At 42.5% G+C, this 16,468-nt stretch overlaps 1 protein-coding gene across 1 annotated transcript in view; it reads right to left on the bottom strand.

Moving 5' to 3' along the window:
* GRID2 (glutamate ionotropic receptor delta type subunit 2) overlaps positions 1-16,468 on the bottom strand; it is a 1,117,957-nt gene that overhangs the window by 74,463 nt on the left and 1,027,026 nt on the right. The window lies entirely within an intron of this gene.

Below are 16,468 nucleotides of genomic sequence, written 5' to 3'. Positions count from 1 at the left end.
GTTGAGATGGGCATATTTCAAAGCATTTCTTTGACTGTGTTTGAAAGTGAACTCATTTGGAGTGTAGCTATAATTTGGAAGGCTGAGTTGCTCTGTTTTGACACTTTTAATCAGAACATCAAAGACAGCCATTTAAATTATGGCAGCCTTTTTGCTCTGAAGACAACAGGATTTTGCCCTTTTATGCATGTATGGAAAAGCCCCCTTTTATTGTCTGGATCAAAACAGTACAACTGCTGTGATCTATCAATCCTGAGTATTGGTTCAATTTAGCACTTGGCTTTGAAAGAAGGCAAAGCTTTGCCGACTGAAAATGCCCTTTTGAAACTCTGACTCGCCCTGACAATCATACATTTAGCTTTTATTTCATCTCAATCCAAAGTATTTAAACATTGTAAAGAAGTCATGGAAACAACAGATTTTCACATTAAACAATGAATTTGTTCTGACTGAGGTTTCCCAAGAGCATGAAGCAAACCCGCCCAAAAATCCATTTATTAATTTCCTGTGAATTCTGCTCATTCACATCCAGCAAATTCTTTCAAGGGTGGGATTTACAGTCACAGACCTTATCTGGCTTGGAGAGCTGACAGGCTGATATCTGCACAATTTGGCAAGGAGTCTCGGAGAGTCACGAACCAATTAAGTGAACTAATTGTCTCCTGCAAACTCCATTCCCCTTTCGCTCTTTTATTTCCTATGGGAGAGGCCATCATCGTCCACCTGTGGCCTTACTCCCAAGTCGACCCATGTTCTTTAGCTGTTCCCTTCATCTGGCAACCCTCCACATGTACACACTGGGAACAGGCTCCAGCTGTTCGTCTGCCTCACTGATGTCTGACACTGAAGGCAGCTGATAACTGGCATATGGCTCTGGCCCCCTCTCTGCCTCCAACACAGAGCCCTCATCAGAGCCTTCCCCAGACTCTAGGACTGGCCCATGTTCCTCCTCAACCTCCTCACTTTCTGAATCTGCTGCCAGCTCTGCTGGCGGGCCCAACAGAATTGATGTGCCATCAAGTTGTTTTCAATTCCTACTGTTCACATAGATTTCCTCCATGGTATATCGCTAACCCATGGGTGTCAAACTTGCAGTGTAACATTGCTGTCATGTGACGTTTCATAATGTTATTCCCTTCGTGAAGCTGGGGTGGGCGTGGCCTGCACGTGACGCATCCAGCTCACGGGCCTTGAATTTGACACCCCTGCTCTTACCTATCTAAATAAAGATCTGAAAAAAGAAACACGTAAGATATTACTGTTTCTTATTTATTTAGATAGTCCTTCAAGTATGAAGAAGACACAATGTCGTGCAGTTTATCTATGAACATGGAGGTGACTTTGCAGTCCCATTCTGGAAGCAGAGTCTAGCACAGTGAGGGCACTGCAAACCCATTGTTGTGATAACTGTGGGTGTTATTCTGTGACACTGCTCATGATTTTCTCTCAGTTTTTGGTGGTGCTTGTCTTCCAAGCCAGGGGAGACTTCATCGCACAAAGCTATGTAGGTTCGGTTGGACACTGCAGCTTCTAGTTCCCTGACTGGATATCACAGTGGTATAGAGTTTCATTCACAGCGTCGTTGTAGCATTTCCTTGGACAACATTGAGGTTTTGCAAAAAGTACTTGAAGGGCGAAATTGCTGGATTCCAAAATTGTTTGCATTTCAGAAAATAGTTGGATAATACTTGCTGTTGCTGTTTAAAGTATTATATCAGAGCAAATACTATACAACTTTTTCTCTGAAATGCCATCTTTCAATCTGAATTATTCCTGACAATCGGAGACTGAGAACGGGCAGCATAAAATAATAGTAAGTGTCAAGATTTCAGCTGAAATATGAGCTAGTGAAATGATTTTTTTTCCTAGGTGATTTTACTTTGAGGAATCAAGCAAGAGTTCAGAATGTTCTCCACCATTGTGGAATTGCTCAATTTATCTAAATAACATGCTCATCTTGGGAGATAAGGAAATCAAATGAAGTAGAAATATGTTATATCAAGTCTCTAATACAAGTTGTAATGGGTTTCAGAGAAAGGAGAATGCTGAAGTAGATGATCTATAGACATTCTTTATTCTCATCCTTATTAAAGACTGTAAAAATATTTTATGCAATAACTCTTTTTGTCACAATGGCCGAAGGCTTCATGTACAGGAAAGGCTCACAACATTCAAGTTGCTTTTATTCAGAGGTAGTATTCAGCCGGTTCGGACCAGTTCTCCCAAACCAGTAGTGGAAATCGCGGATGGACCTACCCACCCACCCAGCTCTATGCTGTCCTATTTAGGCACATTTTTGAGGCCAGGCGCATGCACAGAAGGTGCATGAGCAAAGGGCATGCACGGAAGTCTCCGGGCACATGCGCGGAAGGGGAGTGTGTGCCCACAAACTGGTGGTAACAAAATGTGAAACCCACCGCTGCTTTTATTCCTCTGTGATATGCTGACCATAACACAGAAACTCTGACTTGAATTAAGCCAGGTTTAAAATAAATTTAAAATTAATTCAGGGAACATTGGGGGCAGTGTGTGCGTGTGTGTGTGTGTGTGTGTAGAGAAGGGAAAACAAGGCTGTGTTTTTAAGAAAAAATATTGTTTATTTCCTAGCTAGATTAAGAAATGAAAACAAAAATGGGAAGAGACCAATTATTAAAACACTGCAAGCAACTTATTTTTTATTTGACAATTACAAACTCAATGAGCATTTAGCCTCCAAATATTCTCAATTAGTTTGGGAATTTGTGGAGTTGGGATTTATGGATGCAATGCACTTAAAAGACACCAGACTCTAAAAAATTGATGAAATAATATATTAGCAAGAACAATATTTTCATAACAATTATTCAGATTCTTCTTAGCACAGTACAAGATGAAAATACTCCAGCTTCAACCTTTTTTCTTTTACACATTAATATATAACTAGCTATTTCTATAAGGATAAATCTTTCTGATCAACAAAACCAAAGTCAAAGTTTCATTTTTTTAAAATCACAAGCAGAAAATCCCAAAGTGAAAAAACATGTTTAAATATATATCACTCTTTGAATAGAATAATCAGTTAACCACTCCTGCCTTATCTTCCTTGCTATGCAAATAGTATGTATTTCAGAGGTGGGTTCCTATCGGTTTGGACCAGTTCAGCCAAACCCGTAGTGGTATGCCAGCCTGGATTGCAGAACCGGCAGTGACCCAGACTGGCCATGCCCCTGAACTGGTTTCCTGGTTGCCGCCGCCATCTTTTTTGGGAGTTTCGCGCATGCACAGAACAATTTACATTGAACTGTGCATGCATGCACAGCATGCACAGGAGCTAACTCGCAGTCACACCAGCTAGGACCCACCCCTGATGCATTTCTATTTTCACCTAGTAATCTTTATGAACTGTCACCATTTTTATTAACAAAATTCATGATATTCTTTCAAATTCTTTGACCTTACTGGAAAACAGAAACAAAACAGCACTCTTTTTTTTTTGAAGTGCTAAACTTTCTTTAAGCATTTTTTTTTTTAAAAAAAACCAAAACTTTCTAATGCATCTTTTTCTTTGACTTCTTAACATACAGGCTTGAAATTTCAATATTAAATTTAGATCTCTCCCTCCAAATTACCATTATAGAGTAATGGGATCCAGCCAGTCTGCACCTATTCGGGAGAAATTGTTAACTTTCATTTTGTTTATTTCCACTTTACAGGGTTAATCCTGGAAGGAAGGCAGGAACAAAAAATTCTGGTGTTGCTTCTAGTCTAATCTTACTGCCCTGCTTACAGAAACTGCCTTTCCGGTTAACCTTATTACATTGTAACAGCCAGTGGTGGGATTCAAATAATTTAACAACCCGTTCTCTGTCCTAATGACCAGGTAGGTAGGTGGGGCTTAGTGGTCATGTGACCGTGTGGGTGTGGCCAACTCAACATTACTCAGGTCGATGGGCACTTTGCCTTAGCTGTTACAATTTAATAAGGGTTAACCGGAGTGGCAGTTTCTGTAAGCAGGGCAATAAAGATTAGACTAGAAACAACACCAGAATGTTTCCTTCCTGCCTTCCTTACAGGATTAGCCCTGTAAAGCCCTGTAAAGCAGAAAAAATCAAAAGAAGATTTCTTCCAACAACCAGTTTTCTGAACCTCTTAGAAAGTTAAGAACCAGTTCTCCCGAATAGGTATGAACTGTCTGAATCCCACCACTGGTAACAGCTAAGGCGAAGCGCTCATCAATGTGAGTGATGTTGAGTTGGCCACATCCACCTAGTCACATGACCACTGAGCCAAACCTATCCAGCTGGTCATTAGGGCAGAGAACCGGTTGTTAAATTATTTGAATCCACCACTGATAATAATATTATATAGGTTTCTACTGAAAGCTAGGCCTTTAGAAAGCTAGTCCTTAGAAAGCCTGAGCATTTGTGTTTTGATTGAGAACTCTGTGATGATTTGTTCAATAATCCATCTGTTTATTTTTTTTATTTTCTGGTTATCCATGATATTCTCAGAAGTCTTTTTCAACCCCAAGGTTCAAAAACATCAATACCCTTTCTATGCTACCTCCTCAAACTCTCTTTTTCAAAATGCACTTAAAAAAAAACCCACAGTGATATATTTCCGCCCCCATCAAAAATATGTGGGAGTATGCTGAAAGAAAAAAAAATCGCTTATGAATAATTGTTGGTATTTGATAATTCATCAACTAGCTTGAATAAATGCAATCATCCAATGACAATAGTTCAATGAAATGTCATATCATTGCTCTTGAGTGCTGCATGTCCTCTGGGAAAACTGGAACGATGGAATGCTAGTTTAGTTGAAGCTCTTTCCTTTTTAATAAGGCTACCTTCTCCCCCCCCTCAAATAATGAGAAAACTAATCAGACTTTATCTTTTTCCAAGCATTTCAGTGTTTTCTCAAGTGGAATATACTGATTAATATGGAATGCACTTCGAATGTACAGATAAAACTGAGAATTCTGTACCTCAGTGTCTAATCAACACTTTTAGCCATTATTAAAAGTGTATTTTTTAATGTCATCTATATAGAGTGAACCAAAAGTGCTAATGGGAAAGAAGAAAGGGGTGGGGGAATAGAAAATATTTCGAATGAATGAAATCATGTATAGATAGTCCTTGATGTATGACCAAACTGAACCAAAATTTCCATTGCTAAGCAATGGGAAGAATTGTTAAATGAGTTTTACCCCATTTTGCAGGCTTTCCTGCCATAGTTTTAAGTAAATCACTGCTGTTGTTACGTTAATAATGCCCTCGTGACCTCAAGACTGGACTACTGCAATGCGCTCTACATGGGGCAGCCTTTGAAGAGCATTCGGAGACTACAACTCATCCAGAATGCAGCCGCGTGAGCGATTGTGGGTGCACCTCGGTACACCCACATTACACCTATCCTCCGCGAGCTGCACTGGTTACCGATCGGTCTCCGGATATGCTTCAAAGTGCTAGTCGTAACTTATAAAGCCCTTCATGGTATTGGACCTGGGTACTTGAGAGACCGCCTGCTGCCAATTACCTCCCACAGACCCGTTAGATCGCACAGGGTCGGCCTCCTCCGGGTTCCGTCTACCAGCCAATGCCATCTGGCTACCACCCGGGGGAGGGCCTTCTCTGTTGCAGCTCTGGCCCTTTGGAATGAACTCCCCGCGGAGATTCGGACCCTCACCCCTCTCCAGGCCTTCCGGAAAGCCGTCAAAACCTGGCAGGCCTGGGGTTGATGAGTTCCCCTCCCCTCTCGACTTGTATGGCTGTATGACTCTTGTGTATTTTAATTACATGTATTGTGTTTGTATCCCCTTTCCCTTTTTGAGTTGTTTGCCGCCCTGAGTCCCTCCCGGAGAAGGGCGGCATACAAATAAATTAAATCTACAATCTATTGTTAAGTGAATCTGGCTTCCCCATTGACTTTGCTCATCAGAAAGTCTCCAAAGGGGATTGCTTAACATTGGGACACTGAAATTGACTGTGATCCAGTACTGGGCTGTGGCCAGTTTGCAACCGGGTCACACGCTCTATTTTTTAGGAATCACCCAGGCAAGGTGACATGGGGCGGCGAAAGGCTCTATATTTTGGTTTCTGGTTACAATCTTTCATGCCTTTATTAAGCCTGTTCAAAATTGTTCACGTGGGTAGAGACCAGGCAGTGAACTGACATAGAAGTGAAATGTTTGTCTTTGCTAAGATGAAAAGACAACTTCATCTGGCTTGGTGAGTCCTTTCATATCATCTCAAAGGCTGGACTGACAGGAGAAAGAAAGAAGAACTCCAGAAGAAAGGCCGAATTGGTTTGGGGGTCGGGCATCACTGAAGCGGACTTGACATAAAAACAAGCAAATCAAAGTGAAACAACATAGACATTGTTAGAAACAGGAGTAGGGATATAATATATTTTAGGGCAGTTTAAAAGAAGCATTGCCCCAATGAAGCCTCTCTGGAATGAAGTTCTAACAAGTAAACCCATCTAAGATTAAGGCTACCCTTATTTGAGAAAAAGAAAAGGGGTAGCAGTTGTGCAGACAATTTTCACTCAAGCAGGCCACTAATGTATTCAAATGAAATCTAATTGCTCTACTTTAGCCAGATCACTGATTTGTCTTTTAATGACCCCGTAATCAGAGGTGAGTTGGTCCCGGTTCGGTCTGGTTTGGGATGCTACAAAGCATGGGTGTCAAACTCAAGGCCCCCCCGGGCCGCCATGGAAACAGTGAAGGACCAGGCTGCAGTGCCTCTGCCAGAGAAAACGGAGCTGGGAGGGCTGTGTGCGCCCCTCCCGAGCTCCATTTTTGCCAGCGGAGGGTTGCAGGAGGCCGTCACAACTGAAAATGGAGCTTGGGAGCCTGTTTTCGCTGGCAGAGCGCTCAGCCCCCCCCCAGGTACCCCCGACCCCAGTGATGTCAATATGACCATGCCCACCTTGGCCATACCCACCCTGGCCACGCCCACCCCTCCATGGTCAAACACAACCTTCATGCGGCCCTCAATGAAATCGAGTTTGACACCCCACTATAAAGGTCATCACTGTGAAAAACGGCCATAAGTCACTTTTTTTCAATGCTGTTGTAACTTTGAATGGTCACTAAATGAATGGTTGTAAGTTGAGGACTACCTGTGTTTAATCTTTCCGTTGATATATCCACCCGATTGGCATGCATGGCATGAGCAATTAAAAATAATAGCAACCAGATCATCAACTTTGACATCAGCAACATTTGTTAAGGATACATGTTGTAACTTGGATAATTCCTAGATACCTGGATGAAATTTGAATGCCAAAGAACATAACTAAAAAAAAATGTATTTCCCTTTAACATATTTTGTATTTCTTGATGAATGCAAAGTCAACAATAAAAAATATTGTGTCAGAGGCAGTTCAAACATCTCCTAGGAGTCACAAAACTCTGGATCCAGTCACTGGAGTAATTAGTAATTAGGAGTAATAAGTCTTCAGAGCCTTTGGGGAAAAAAAAACCATAATCAGGACCAGCCACATCTTAAACAACATGCCTGCTGTTTAAATCCCATAGAGCTTTTACGAAGTTGCGTTGTTCACCAGTCAAAATCACTTGAACGTAGAAATGTTACACAATGGATATGGTCTCTGTACATACGTAACACAATTAAATCTCTCCGAGATCGGTGGATTTAGCTGTGGGATTACAGCTTGGGACATGCCTTTTGATTTTGCTTTCTGTCATAGAAATAAATTCACTGCATTACATGAAGCTGCTGGCTTCATTACTAGAAAAGGTTGAGTATCAACCTTTGAATGCTCATAAAAATAATTTCTGAGATGTTATTTATCGGCAGGTCTGCCCACAGTTTGACAGTAATACTTGCTTTGGTCCTAGTTGTATCCTACGATTTGACTTGGGAGATCTGTTTGTGAAAATCAATCGGATGCAGCCACGCAGCCATATTATAAAATGGACATAAGATTATTGGAATATATCACATATTACATGACATACACTGTAGTACCTGTATGTATTTACAAGTTTTCTAGCAGCATTTTGTTAGTGTTTTCCGTTTGCAGTTTCCACATAAATTAGGTTTGCAGAAGGAGTATTTTATGGTTATTGCTGCATGAAATACTGAAATCAATGAGCCATGAAGCTTAATCCTCTTCAGGTTTCACTTGCAAGTAAGCCCCACTGAGTAAATTACACTAAGTAAAATAAACTTTCAATTCACTTTCAATTTCACAGAATTGCTACCTAATCTTTAGAAGATTATAAAGTACCCTACCGTTTTAGATTAAATACGCACCCTAAATTCAGGACCAGTGAATACTGTCAGCATTTTCAGACTTCACATAATTAATATCCATATTTGTTTATTTATATTATTTATGCAGCTGCTCACCTTACAATAATGATTCTGGGTGGTGTAATTAGAACTGCACACAAACGTCTAAACCATAATGCCCAAAGTCAAAGCAATAAATTAAACTCTTTAAAACAGCACTCCTAACAGAATTCACCCAATCCCCTGTAGTAGTGTTCGCAAGCTGGAACAAAACCTTGACTTCTAACTTGTCCAACTAAGGCTAACAAACTAACTTTACGGTCATGGGACAGAAGCACCTTCCCCAGCTTAGAGTCTATGATGGTCCCCAGGTGAGCAATCCTGGTGGAGGGAACAAGGGAACTCTTATCTAGGTCAACCGAAAAACCGAACTGCTGTAGTGTGGATACCACCAACGAAAGTCCTCCCTCGCCCGCTCAAACGATGCTGCTTAGACTAAGATGTTAATGAGATAGCATTGGACCCTGACAGAGTGCTCACAGAGGTAAGCCGCCACTGTGGCTAGGACCTTAGTGAAGGTCCGAGGCACCTACGCCAAGCCAAACAGTAGGGCCCTATACTGGTAGTGGCTACCTAAATAGGAGAACCTGAGATACTTACGAAGGCCAGGGAAGAAGGGAATATGGAAGTAAGCCTTTGTCAGGTCGATGGAGGCCATGAAGTCATTGCGCCTGACCCCCGCCAAGATGGATTTAAGTGATGCCATCTTGAATCTTCTATAGACTAAGTGAAAATTTAGCAGTTTAAGATCCAGAATTGCCCTCCATCCCCCCAAACTCTTTGAGGTTGGAATAGAAACCTGACCTCACTTGGTCCGGTGGAACCGATTACACCGCCCTAATCTCTAGGAGGTGTCGGATCGCCTGCCTCATGAGAGAGCATTTATCTTTACTCTTGGTGACCGAAAACGCCCAAAAATGGTTCGGTGGAATGGAGAGAAACTCTAGGCGCAGGCCAAATCTGAAGGTATTCAGAACCCAGGCGTCAGTGGTAATCTCAGCCCAGGCATCGGCAAACAGAAGCAGTCTGCCGCCTCTGGGTGGGGTCGCTATTGACCTATCTGCCTCAGTGGTAGGGACGGCCACCTCCCCCGCGAAAGGGCAAGGGGTTGGAACCTAGCCTATCCCTGGTGTAGTGCCTATCTGACTGCCTATCTGATCTCGGAAAATACCTGCTGTGCTGCGCCTCCTGATCTGACTGACAATAGGATTGCTTCCGAAAGTAAGGCGCAGATTTTTGTTCCGACTTTTTTGCGGGCGTAGGGATGACCTTTTTATTCGTGTCCTCAACGAGGATTGGGTCCAACGGGGTACCGAAAAGGGATCCCTGGAATAAGGCGATGATGCCAGGTGCCACTTTGCCTTGTTCTCCGCTTGCCATCCCCTCAGCCACAGGAGACGTCGGGAGGTCACCGAGGCCCCCATTGCCCATGAGGCATACTTCATGGCATGCAGAGTGGCGTCCGCAGAGAATTGCGCAACAGCAACCAGCTTGTTGAGATCTTGATGAGTGTGCACCTCCTCAGGTGGAATCCTTTCCTGCATCTGTTGTAGCCAAAGGATAGCCATGCGGCTGAAGAACGATGCAGAGGCAGTTGCCCTGATGGCCCACGTGGAAGACTGGAATGTTTTACGAAGGGTCAGCTCTGCCTTCTTGTCCTCGGCCTTCAAGTAATCAGCCACATCCAATGCCACCACTGGAGGGTCCACTGTGGACACCTGCAACGCCTCAGAGAAACTAGGTCCCATGTTAAAGAACCTTCTATCACTGCTTCTGGGGTTGGGAAATGTTCCTGGCTTTTCCCACTGCTTCTTAACTACCTCTAGGAACAACTATGGGGCAGGGATGTATTACTTTGCTGGAGGAGGCTCTGAGTAAACCCGATCCTCTGGCTTTTTCTCTGGACCACTCGACTTGGCACCCGACTTGGCACCCTCAATCTCACCCAGTTGTGCTGTGGCCCTGGCCTTGTGCAACAGTGACTTGAACAAATCCAGAGGAAACAGACCAGATAATGCTGATGCCTCAGGTTTTGAGGGATCCTCATCATCAGACATATCTACCTCTCTCTGAACCTGATCCCCCGCCATGGAACCCTCGCTAGCCAGAGAAGGAGAAATAGGCCAGCGCACCTCCAAGGGGGAAGGCCTCGGGCTGGCCTGAGCAGTGGCACCCCCCCCAGGGACCTTTGCCACCATTGCAGGTCACACAGACCCCTTCTGGAACCCAGCAGAAATTCCATGTGAAATTGCAGAGGAGATAAACCTCTGAATGATTGCTGGAAGCTGCTCCATGTCTCTAACGAAGGAATCCCCCCCCCTTTTGTGCACAGTCTTCAGATTGTGGAGCCAATGATGGCATGATGGGACTATCCCCCCCGGCCTCCCTGCATGAAAAGGATCCCTTAGATAGGGGCCCTATTCCACCATGGAGAGTGGGTGAAATGTCTCTGAAATACCCCCCACCTTTTTAATGTTTTCTGTCACTTATTGAAATGGGCACCTGTAGAAATCAACATTATAGCGGTATCCCAATATCTCAGGGGCTGCCACAAAGAAGAGGGAGTCAAGCTATTCTCCAAAGCACCTGAGGGCAAGAAGCAATGGATGGAAACTAATCAAGGAGAGAAGCAACTTAGAACTGAGGATAAATTTCCTGTCAGTCAGAAGCATTAATCAGTGGAACAACTTGCCTCCAGAAGTTGTGAATGCTCCAACACTGCAAGTTTTTTAGATGATGTTGGATAACCATTTGTCTGAAGTGCTTTAGGTTTTCTGCGTAAGCAGGGGGTTGGACTAGAAGACCTCCAAGGTCCCTTCCAACTTTGTTATTCTATTCTATTCTAAATATAAGTAAATAATATATTTCTCCTTGCAAGCACTCATACTTGAGAGACCGCCTACTGCCAATTACCTCCACTCGACCAATTAGATCACATAGATTAGGCCTCCTCCGACTTCCATCAGCCGGTCAATGTCGACTGGCAACCACGCGGAGGAGAGCCTTCTCGGTGGCAGCTCCGACCCTATGGAACGAACTCCCCGTGGAGATTCGTACCCTCACCACCCTCCAGACCTTCCACACAGCCCTTAAAACCTGGCTGTCCCGACAGGCCTGGGGTTAAAGATATTGACCCCACCCGAATTGTATGAATGTTGTGCTTTTAACGATGTATTGTTTTATGTGTTTAACATGGTTTGTCCTCCCTCCCCCTGAACTGTGAGCCGCCCTGAGTCCCCCCAGGGAAAAGGGCGGCATACAAATAAAATATCTATCTATCTATCTATCTATCTATCTATCTATCTATCTATCTATCTATCTATCGTGCAACAATGATTAATTCTCATCCTGAACACCAAAAGGTAAAATCTAGGCTTAAGGATTGCTCTTGTTGTCTTGTTTATTTATCCCCTTCCCTTGTTTATTGTAAGCCCCCCGGAGTCCTTCGGGAGTGGGCGGCATACAAGATCAATAAACTAAACTAAACTAAACTAACTCTTTTAGAGATGAACATATCCTTTTTCTCTCTCTCATTAAGAACAAAGTACATCTAGTGGTGTGGCACATCAGTGAAATATCTCTCCCTCCTCTGAGCCAAAATCACCAAATCAACATCAATTTCCATTACAACACCTTTATTTTATTGAACAATATTATTCAATACTATTAACACAAAAAGTGGGTTAAAAAGTGTCAGTCACTGTTTCTAATCAAGCAAAATATAAACTTTAATGCCTATCATTTAATTACCTAAACACACCAAGAACCTGAGAAATTGAAGATATTTCCTGATTAACTCCCTGAGGTTCCACAGCTCACCAACCTCCAAATTTCGTAGTGTCTCTAGGCTGTGGGGGATTGAATGGGGAAGATTGGACTTTGGTCCAGTCCTATCAAGAGTGAGTTGTCGTGGGCTTTAAAGCCCCCCCCAAGGATTTTCCATCTTTGACTTTACCTGACTTTTTCCTCTTTTTTTTTTTTTTTTGCAAAAAAACCAAAACAAACTTCTTGCACCAAAGACAAATTTCTTGTGTGCCCAATCACACTTGGCCAATAAAGAATTCTGTTCTGTTCTGTTCTGTTGTTCTGTTCTGTTCTGTTCTGTTCTGTTCTATTCTATTCCATTCCATTCCATTCCATTCCATTCTATACTATTCAAATTCAAATTCAAATTCTAAACATGCCCTACAAAGCTTGAATTTGAAGAGACTTCACTTGCTGTACCAGTAGGTGTCATCCTTTACCTCAGCACTGGGGAACAGCACATCTTAACATGAAAGAGTTTTGTGCAGCTCCATCTCTATCTTAAAAAGAAGGCAGGCAAACATTATTTTCTGCTATCCCTCTTAAAGCCAGCATCCAAGATTCTGAACAATGGTTTATATCGGCTTAGAAAAGAGACAAGAACATTTATTTAACACAGCATATTTTTCTGTTAAATTAATACAGCTGAACTAAGAATTGCCATCTTACGGAATCAAGATGTGGCGGTCCCGGCCCTATGAAACACCTTTGTCCCTTAAGTTCCTCAAGCCCCCTCCTCACTTCTGAAAAAGCACTTAAGACTTAAAGATAAAGGTTTCCCCTGTCCAGCTGTTTCTGACTCTAGGGGCTGGTGCTTACCTCTGTTTTTTAGCCGATGCCTGAAGACACTTCATGTGGCCAGCATGATTACAAGCCGAGATCAGTGGTGGAATTCAAATTTTTTACTACTGGTTCTGTGGGCATGGCTTGGTAGGTGTGACATGACTTGGTGGGTGTGGCAGGGGAGGATACTGTATAATGTCCATTCCCACTCCACTCCAGGGGAAGGTTACTGCAAAATCCCCATTTCCTCCCGATCAGCTGGGACTCGGGAGGCAGAGAATAGACGGGGGCATGGCCAGTCAGAGGTGGTATTTACTGGTTCTCTGAACTATTCAAAATTTCCGCTACCAGTTCTCCAGAACTGGTCAGAACCTGCTGAATACCACATTTGGACAAGATGCACGGAATGCTGTTACCTTCCTACAAAAGTGGTATCTATTTATCTATTTGCATTTGCATGCTTTCGAACTGCTAGGTAGAAGCTGGGGCAAGTAAGGATTGCTCATTCTGTTACTGCTGAGGTCTTGAACTCTGGCTGTCAGCTTTGCAGCTGAAAAATTCAACATTTAAAAACTCTGAGCCATCGTGCCTCCTATTTAAGACTTAGTCTTTCCCCAAACTTCTGGGGTAAGGTGAGATGGATGGGAGGATTTAGTGATGGATTGTGAAAGCTTAACTTTAGTGCCAGGTTTAATGCTTGTGCTTTTAATAGATATATGCAAAATACATAGTAATAGCAGTAGCATTTAGACTTATATACTGCTCTCTAGCACTTTACAGCGCCTTCTAGGCAGTTTACAAAGTAGAAGCATTATTTGCATATTTTCCCCAGCAAACTGGGTCATCATTTTACCAACCTTGGAAGGATGGAAGGTTTAATCAACCTTGTGATCCATCAGGATCAAACTCCAGACTGTGAGAAGAGTTTGCCTGCAATACTGCATTTTAACCACTGCACCACCAGGGCTCAAATACATTTATGCATGTAGTTTAAGTTTAAGTTTAATTTTATTCATAGGCCGCCCAATCCCGGAGGACTCCGGGCGGCTTACAGAGAGGGGAAAGAAAGAAAACAAAAGAAAATAAAAATAAAATAGACAAGTTAAAAAAACAACACAGATACATTCATTTCAGTTGGGGCTGGACCTCAACAATGAGGTCAACAGCCCCAGGCCTGCCAGAATAGCCAGGTCTTGACAGCTTTTCTGAAGGCCATGAGAGTGGGTGAGGTCCGGATTTCTGGGGGTAGTTCGTTCCAAAGGGTCGGGGCAGCCACAGAGAAGGCTCTCCTCCGGGGAGCCGCCAGCCGACATTGTCGTATGTTGTTTTGTTTTTCATGTGGTTCTAACTATTGGTTGGGAGCTGTCTAGAGTTTGATATAAGATGGACAGCTATATCAATGTTTTAAATAAATAAAATAAATAAATAAACTTTCTTTCAGAGACCCAATAGCTGTTATTAACAATTTATCACTAGTTTTGCAGTAAGAAGATATCAAAACGATAGCATTTCGATATCTCAGAATTGTTGAATATGTTCTAGGATAGATTGGGAAGAAAACAAAAGACACAGTATTTCAAACCCTGGAGATCATTTAGCCCGGTCTTAAACTCAGTGCAGAAAATAACAATTATAGGCATTTATAGTTTCAAAAAGCAATTGAGTGAATAATTGGACAATTTCTCCTGGATTGCTAAGGTCCTATAGTTAATAAGGTTTGTAAAGAGGGCTTAGCTATCACTTTTAGTATACTGCCACGAAGTATTCTATTTGACATTAATCCAGATTTTTCTTTTCTATTTCCTATGAACTCTTCTAAAGCTCCACTTTCAAATAATCAAATGCAGTGGTTCAATCACTTACATGTTTTCTTAGATCTCCCTTTTTCAGTGAGGCTATTTGTGTGCATGTGTTTGGAGAACATCCATCTATCATCTTTCTGTCTGTTTGCCTGTCAGACTATCTATCTTTCCTTAAACCAGATGGCTCAGTCCCTACACGTTGAAATTGAACATTAACTGCTCCCCCTCCCCGCACTGAGTATTTTATCTACATCTGATCTTTTCCTATTTCAGAACTTGACTGCTGTCTGTCTTACCTCTGATTTTCTAATGAAGTGAGTTCCTGAATATATTCATTACAAATGTTGCTGTCATTCTGTAATTCTATTTATTAAAAGGGTTTGGTATAGCCTTTTAAAAGTCTTTTAATCTCACTGTCCTTCCTACGTTCCATAATTATTCATGAGCAGTTCCACCATAGCTGCATTTTCCTTGGAATTTTTCTGATCTTCTTGCCAATCTCCTGCATTGTCACATTTATTCACGAATGAAGGCGAATATATGTGTCCTAGGATAATATTGCAGGATTTAATCTGGGTTGGTCACCATGACCAGAAATTTAGTTTTCTGAGTTTTTGGATTCATGCTGGAGCAGTCTGCTAGAGAGAAAGCTTGTAAACCAGGTCATGGTTATCCCAAAGGTGCGTTTGGGCAACTGGACTTTCTTGGGTTTTTTTTTCTTTTGAAGATGTTTCGCTTCTCATCCAAGAAGCTTCTTCAGCTCTGATAGGATAGTGGAGAACGGAAGGATTTATAGTCCTTGCAGGCAGTTGATCATTTGCATCTTTTTAGAGGGTCGTTGGAGCCCTTGGAGGTTTATCAGGGTCACCTGAGTAGGAAGATGTAGGAAGCAGGAAGCTGGAGCACTTTTAGGTGACTCTGGGGACACAGACAAACCTCCAAGTGCTTCAATGACCCTCTAAAGGAGTGCAGATTACCAGCTGTCTGCAAGGAATATAAAACTTTCCGTTCCCCACTATCTTGCCAGAGCTGAAGAAGCTTCTTGGATGAGAAGCAAAATATCTTCAAAAAGGAAAACAAGGAAGTCCAGTTGGCTCCTGAAAAAGCAGCTTTGGGACTGCTACAGAGAGGTTCCTTGAAGATGGCTCCAGCACAATCTGAAAGCTCAGAAGACCAAATCTTTGGTCCTGGTGACAGAACCAGATTGGATCAAATTCATTCAGTCTACTTGCTTTCTGCAATTCCTGATACTTTCATTTCTCCAGCCTCTGCATTTAAATCTTTCTTTACATATGTTCTTGGTATTGCATTGAAAGTCTCTTGCAGCATCGAAATCCTCAACGTCCTTTATCACTGTATGTGTAGTAGGTGCATACACATGAATAACAATTATTTTAGAGGTATTTGTATTAGCCATGATAACATATGCATAATGACACCATTCCACAAATAGCAGTTAGCAATAGCAGATTTATATACTGCTTCATAGGGCTTTCAGCCCTCTCTAAGCAGTTTACAGAGTCAGCATATCGCCCCCAACAACAATCCAGGTCCTCATTTTACCCACCTTGGAAGGATGGAAGGCTGAGTCAACCTTGAGCCGGTGAGATTTGAACAGCCGAACTGCAGATAGCAGTCAGCCGAAGTGGCCTGCAGTACTGCACCCTAACCACTGCGCCACCTCGGCTCTTATAATAAGGTGTGTAATTTCTGTGATGACATAACACCCATTATGTTCTTATCTTCTAGTCTCCTGAGAACATCCATGATGAT

The sequence above is a fragment of the Thamnophis sirtalis genome, unplaced genomic scaffold, assembly GCF_051295495.1.
Source record: "Thamnophis sirtalis isolate CommonGarterSnake01/CBP01778 unplaced genomic scaffold, rThaSir2_p1.2 scaffold_10, whole genome shotgun sequence".
In the NCBI taxonomy this organism is placed as follows: Eukaryota; Metazoa; Chordata; class Lepidosauria; order Squamata; family Natricidae; genus Thamnophis; species Thamnophis sirtalis.
This window is presented reverse-complemented; position numbering and strand designations above follow the sequence as displayed.